This window comes from Pseudophryne corroboree, chromosome 9 (genome assembly GCF_028390025.1).
Source record: "Pseudophryne corroboree isolate aPseCor3 chromosome 9, aPseCor3.hap2, whole genome shotgun sequence".
Lineage (NCBI taxonomy): Eukaryota > Metazoa > Chordata > Amphibia > Anura > Myobatrachidae > Pseudophryne > Pseudophryne corroboree.
Window position 1 is genome coordinate 467,321,534 of NC_086452.1, and position 7,259 is coordinate 467,328,792.

Sequence of the window (7,259 nt, forward strand, 5' to 3'; positions counted from 1 at the left end):
CGAGCGAACAACTCGGAATGACCCCCCTTGTACAGTAGCAGAGGCGGGTCTGTACGTGTATACACCTTGTACAGTAGCAGAGGGGGGTCCATATGTGTATACACCTTGTACAGTAGCAGAGAGGCATCTTAGTTTTTCTTTTATTCTCCACTTAGTTGGTGCTGTTTACCCCTTTCTCTTACTGCTGAGCAGGTTCTTTTTAAGGTGCGATTGACCAGGGTCTGACCACCATATTGTATACAGTCTGTAACTTGTGCTCGTCCCCAGGTCTTTAGCCTACTAGATTATGTAAATGTGAACAGCTTAACAGAGTGTTTCAGGAGGTGACTAGATCTTTGAGGAAGCGACATGTCCACTGATGTGTCAGTGAGGACAGGGCTGCATGTGACAGGGGCAGTGACATGATGTGAGGAGGGGAATGGAGGCAGCAGGAAGCCACAGACTGAGAGTTATATAGTGGAAGGAGCAGGGTCCCCAGCAGCACAGAGTATATCAGGAGATGAGTGATGTGTCAGTGAGGACAGAGCTGCATGTGACGGGGGCAGTGACATGATGTGAGGAGGGGAATGGAGGCAGCAGGAAGCCACAGACTGCGAGTTATATAGTGGAAGGAGCAGGGTCCCCAGCAGTACAGAGTATATCAGGAGATGAGTGATGTGTCAGTGAGGACAGGGCTGCATGTGACAGGGGCAGTGACATGATGTGAGGAGGGGAATGGAGGCAGCTGGAAGCCACAGACAGAGTTATATAGTGGGAGGAGCGGGTCCCCAGCAGCACAGAGTATATTAGGAGATGAGTAATGTGTCAGTGAGGACAGGGCTGCATGTGACAGGGGCAGTGACATGATGTGAGGAGGGGAATGGAGGCAGCTGGAAGCCACAGACAGAGTTATATAGTGGGAGGAGCGGGTCCCCAGCAGCACAGAGTATATTAGGAGATGAGTAATGTGTCAGTGAGGACAGGGCTGCATGTGACAGGGGCAGTGACATGATGTGAGGAGGGGAATGGAGGCAGCTGGAAGCCACAGACTGAGAGTTATATAGTGGGAGGAGCAGGGTCCCCAGCAGCACTGAGTATATCAGGAGATGAGTGATGTGTCAGTGATGACAGGGCTGCATGTGACAGGGGCAGTGACATGATGTGAGGAGGGGAATGGAGGAAGCAGGAAGCCACAGATTGAGAGTTATATAGTGGGAGAAGCAGGGTCCCCAGCAGCACAGAGTATATCAGGAGATGAGTGATGTGTCAGTGAGGACAGGGCTGCATGTGACAGGGGCAGTGACATGATGTGAGGAGGGGAATGGAGGCAGCTGGAAGCCACAGACTGAGAGTTATATAGTGGGAGGAGCAGGGTCCCCAGCAGCACAGAGTATATCAGGAGATGAGTGATGTGTCAGTGAGGACAGGGCTGCATGTGACAGGGGCAGTGACATGTGAGGAGGGGAATGGAGGCAGCAGGAAGCCACAGACTGAGAGTTATATAGTGGGAGGAGCAGGGTCCCCCAGCAGCACAGAGTATATCAGGAGATGAGTGATGTGTCAGTGAGGACAGGGCTGCATGTGACAGGGGCAGTGACATGATGTGAGGAGGGGAATGGAGGCAGCTGGAAACCACAGACTGAGAGTTATATAGTGGAAGGAGCAGGGTCCCCAGCAGCACAAATATGCTTATATGATTTGATCAATGTATTCACTTGTGATACATATATTTCTCTGACGTCCTAGTGGATGCTGGGACTTCCGTAAGGACCATGGGGAATAGCGGCTCCGCAGGAGACTGGGCACAAAAGTAAAAGCTTTAGACTAGCTGGTGTGCACTGGCTCCTCCCCCTATGACCCTCCTCCAAGCCTCAGTTAGATTTTTGTGCCCGAACGAGAAGGGTGCATGCTAGGTGGCTCTCCTGAGCTGCTTAGAAGTAAAAGTTTAAATAGGTTTTTTATTTTCAGTGAGTCCTGCTGGCAACAGGCTCACTGCATCGTGGGACTAAGGGGAGAAGAAGCGAACTCACCTGCGTGCAGAGTGGATTGGGCTTCTTGGCTACTGGACATTAGCTCCAGAGGGACGATCACAGGTTCAGCCTGGATGGGTCCCGGAGCCGCGCCGCCGGCCCCCTTACAGAGCCAGAAGAGCGAAGAGGTCCGGTGAAATCGGCGGCAGAAGACGTTCCTGTCTTCAGATAAGGTAGCGCACAGCACTGCAGCTGTGCGCCATTGCTCTCAGCACACTTCACACTCCGGTCACTGAGGGTGCAGGGCGCTGGGGGGGAGCGCCCTGAGACGCAATAAAACACTATAAAAACCTTATATGGCTAAAGAAATGCATCACATATAGCTCCTGGGCTATATGGATGCATTTAACCCCTGCCAGTTTTCCTGAAAAAAGCGGGAGAAAAGGCCGCCGTGAAGGGGGCGGAGCCTTTCTCCTCAGCACACAAGCGCCATTTTCTTTCACAGCTCCGCTGGAAGGACGGCTCCCTGACTCTCCCCTGCAGTCCTGCTACAAGAATCAGGGTAAAACAAGAGAGGGGGGGCACTATTGGCAGCTAATATAAAACAGCAGCTATAAAGGGAGAAACACTTATATAAGGTTATCCCTGTATATATATAGCGCTCTGGTGTGTGCTGGCAAACTCTCCCTCTGTCTCCCCAAAGGGCTCGTGGGGTCCTGTCCTCTTTCAGAGCATTCCCTGTGTGTGTGCTGGGTGTCGGTACGATTGTGTCGACATGTATGAGGAGGAAAATGATGTGGAAGCAGAGCAATTGCCTGTGTTAGTGATGTCACCCCCTAGGGAGTCGACACCTGACTGGATGGTCGTATTTAAAGAATTACGTGACAATGTCAGCACTTTGCAAAAAACTGTTGACGACATGAGACAGCCGGCAAATCAATTAGTGCCTGTTAAGGCGTCTCAGACACCGTCAGGGGCGCTAAAACGCCCGTTACCTCAGATGGTCGACACAGACCCAGACACGGATACTGAATCCAGTGTCGACGGTGAGGAGATAAACGTAATGTCCAGTAGGGCCACACGTTACATGATCACGGCAATGAAGGAGGCATTGAATATTTCTGACACTACAAGTACCACAAAAAAGGGTATTATGTGGGGTGTGAAAAAACTACCAGTAGTTTTTCCTGAATCAGATGAATTAAATGAGGTGTGTGATAAAGCGTGGGTTTCCCCCGATAAAAAACTGCTGATTTCTAATAAATTATTGGCACTATACCCTTTCCCGCCAGAGGTTAGGGCACGTTGGGAAACACCTCCTAGGGTAGATAGGGCGTTCACACGCTTATCAAAACAAGTGGCGTTACCGTCTCCCGATACGGCCGCCCTCAAGGAACCAGCTGATAGAATGCTGGAAAATATCCTAAAAGGTATATACACACATACTGGTGTTATACTGCGACCAGCAATCGCCTCAGCCTGGATGTGCAGCGCTGGAGTGGCTTGGTCGGATTCCCTGACTGAAAATATTGATACCCTGGATAGGGACAGTATATTATTAACTATAGAGCATTTAAAGGATGCATTACTATATATGCGAGATGCACAGAGGGATATTTGCACCCTGGCATCTAGAGTGAGTGCGATGTCCATTTCTGCCAGAAGAGCGTTATGGACGCGACAGTGGTCAGGTGATGCGGATTCCAAACGACATATGGAAGTATTGCCGTTTAAAGGGGAGGAGTTATTTGGGGTCGGTCTATCGGACCTGGTGGCCACGGCAACGGCTGGAAAATCCACCTTTTTACCCCAGGTCACCTCTCAGCAGAAAAAGACACCGTCTTTTCAAACTCAGTCCTTTCGTCCCCATAAGGGCAAGCGGGCAAAAGGCCACTCATTTCTGCCCCGGGGCAGAGGAAGGGGAAAAAGACTGCACCAGGCAGCCTCTTCCCAGGAGCAGAAGCCCTCCCCCGCTTCTGCCAAGTCTTCAGCATGACGCTGGGGCTCTACAAGCGGACTCAGGCACGGTGGGGGGCCGTCTCAAGAATTTCAGCGCGCAGTGGGCTCACTCGCAAGTGGACCCCTGGATCCTGCAGGTAGTATCACAGGGGTACAAATTGGAATTCGAGACGTCTCCCCCTCGCCGGTTCCTGAAGTCTGCTCTACCAAAGTCTCCCTCCGACAGGGAGGCAGTAGTGGAAGCTATTCACAAGCTGTATTCCCAGCAGGTGATAATCAAGGTACCCCTCCTACAACAGGGAAAGGGGTATTATTCCACGCTGTTTGTGGTACCGAAGCCGGACGGCTCGGTGAGACCAATTTTAAATCTAAAATCCTTGAACACTTACATAAAAAGGTTCAAATTCAAGATGGAGTCACTCAGAGTAGTGATAGCGAACCTGGAAGAAGGGGACTATATGGTATCTCTAGACATCAAAGATGCTTATCTCCATGTCCCAATCTACCCTTCTCACCAAGGGTACCTCAGGTTTGTGGTACAAAACTGTCATTATCAGTTTCAGACGCTGCCGTTTGGATTGTCCACGGCACCACGGGTCTTTACCAAGGTAATGGCCGAAATGATGATTCTTCTTCGAAGAAAAGGCGTCTTAATTATCCCTTACTTGGACGATCTCCTGATAAGGGCAAGATCCAGGGAACAGTTAGAGGTCGGAGTAGCACTATCTCAGGTAATGCTACGTCAGCACGGGTGGATCCTAAATATCCCAAAATCACAGCTGATTCCAACAACACGTCTACTGTTCCTGGGGATGATTCTGGACACAGTCCAGAAAAAGGTGTTTCTCCCGGAGGAGAAGGCCAGGGAGTTATCCGAGCTAGTCAGGAAACTCCTAAAACCAGGCCAAGTGTCAGTGCATCAATGCACGAGAGTCCTGGGAAAAATAGTGGCTTCTTACGAAGCGATTCCATTCGGAAGATTCCATGCAAGAACTTTTCAGTGGGATCTGCTGGACAAATGGTCCGGATCGCATCTGCAGATGCATCAGCGGATAACCCTATCTCCAAGGACAAGGGTGTCTCTCCTGTGGTGGTTACAGAGTGCTCATCTTCTAGAGGGCCGCAGATTCGGCATTCAGGATTGGATGCTGGTGACCACCGATGCCAGCCTAAGAGGCTGGGGAGCAGTCACACAGGGAAGAAATTTCCAGGGCTTGTGGTCAAGCATGGAAACGTCTCTTCACATAAATATCCTGGAACTAAGGGCCATTTACAATGCCCTAAGTCAAGCAAGACCTCTGCTTCAGGGTCAGTCGGTATTGATCCAATCGGACAACATCACGGCAGTCGCCCACGTCAACAGACAGGGCGGCACAAGAAGCAGGAGGGCAATGGCAGAAGCTGCAAGGATTCTTCGCTGGGCGGAAAATCATGTGGTGGCACTGTCAGCAGTGTTCATTCCGGGAGTGGACAACTGGGAAGCAGACTTCCTCAGCAGACACGACCTCCACCCGGGGGAGTGGGGACTTCACCCAGAAGTCTTTCAAGTGATTGTAAACCGTTGGGAAAAACCAAAGGTGGACATGATGGCGTCCCGTCTCAACAAAAAACTGGACAGATATTGCGCCAGGTCAAGGGACCCTCAGGCAATAGCGGTGGGCGCTCTGGTAACACCGTGGGTGTACCAGTCGGTGTATGTGTTCCCTCCTCTGCCTCTCATACCCAAAGTATTGAGAATCATAAGAAGGAGAGGAGTAAGAACTATACCCGTGGCTCCGGATTGGCCAAGAAGAACTTGGTACCCGGAACTGCAAGAGATGCTCACGGAGGACCCGTGGCCTCTACCTCTAAGAAAGGACCTGCTCCAGCAGGGACCTTGTCTGTTCCAAGACTTACCGCGGCTGCGTTTGACGGCATGGCGGTTGAACGCCGGATCCTGATGGAAAAAGGCATTCCAGATGAAGTCATCCCTACCATGATCAAAGCCAGGAAGGATGTAACCGCGAAACATTATCACCGCATTTGGCGAAAATATGTTGCGTGGTGTGAGGCCAAGAAGGCCCCCACAGAGGAATTTCAACTGGGTCGTTTCCTGCATTTCCTGCAAGCAGGACTGTCTATGGGCCTAAAATTAGGATCCATTAAGGTTCAAATTTCGGTCCTGTCGATCTTCTTCCAGAAAGAACTGGCTTCAGTGCCTGAAGTTCAGACGTTTGTCAAGGGGGTACTGCATATACAGCCTCCTTTTGTGCCACCAGTGGCACCTTGGGATCTCAATGTAGTTTTAGGGTTCCTAAAATCACATTGGTTTGAACCACTCACCACTGTGGAATTAAAATATCTCACATGGAAGGTTGTCATGCTGTTAGCTCTGGCGTCAGCCAGGCGTGTCTCAGAATTGGCGGCTTTGTCATATAAAAGCCCTTACCTAATTTTTCATTCAGACAGGGCAGAATTGAGGACTCGTCCTCAATGTCTCCCTAAGGTGGTTTCAGCGTTTCACATGAACCAACCTATTGTGGTGCCTGCGGCTACTAGGGACTTGGAGGACTCCAAGTTGTTGGACGTAGTCAGGGCCCTGAAAATATATGTTTCCAGGACGGCTGGAGTCAGAAAATCTGATTCGCTGTTTATCCTGTATGCACCCAACAAGCTGGGTGCTCCTGCTTCTAAGCAGACGATTGCTCGTTGGATTTGTAGTACAATTCAGCTTGCACATTCTGTGGCAAGACTGCCACAGCCAAAATCTGTTAAAGCCCATTCCACAAGGAAGGTGGGCTCATCTTGGGCGGCTGCCCGAGGGGTCTCGGCTTTACAACTTTGCCGAGCAGCTACTTGGTCAGGGGCAAACACGTTTGCAAAATTTTACAAATTCGATACCCTGGCTGAGGAGGACCTGGAGTTCTCTCATTCGGTGCTGCAGAGTCATCCGCACTCTCCCGCCCGTTTGGGAGCTTTGGTATAATCCCCATGGTCCTGACGGAGTCCCAGCATCCACTAGGACGTCAGAGAAAATAAGAATTTACTTACCGATAATTCTATTTCTCATAGTCCGTAGTGGATGCTGGGCGCCCATCCCAAGTGCGGATTGTCTGCAATACTTGTACATAGTTATTGTTACAAAAAAATCGGGTTGTTATTGTTGTGAGCCGTCTTTTCAGAGGCTCCTACGTTTATCATACTGTTAACTGGGTTCAGATCACAGGTTGTACGGTGTGATTGGTGTGGCTGGTATGAGTCTTACCCGGGATTCAAAATCCTTCCTTATTATGTACGCTCGTCCGGGCACAGTATCCTAACTGAGGCTTGGAGGAGGGTCATAGGGGGAGGAGCCAGTGCACACCAGGTAGT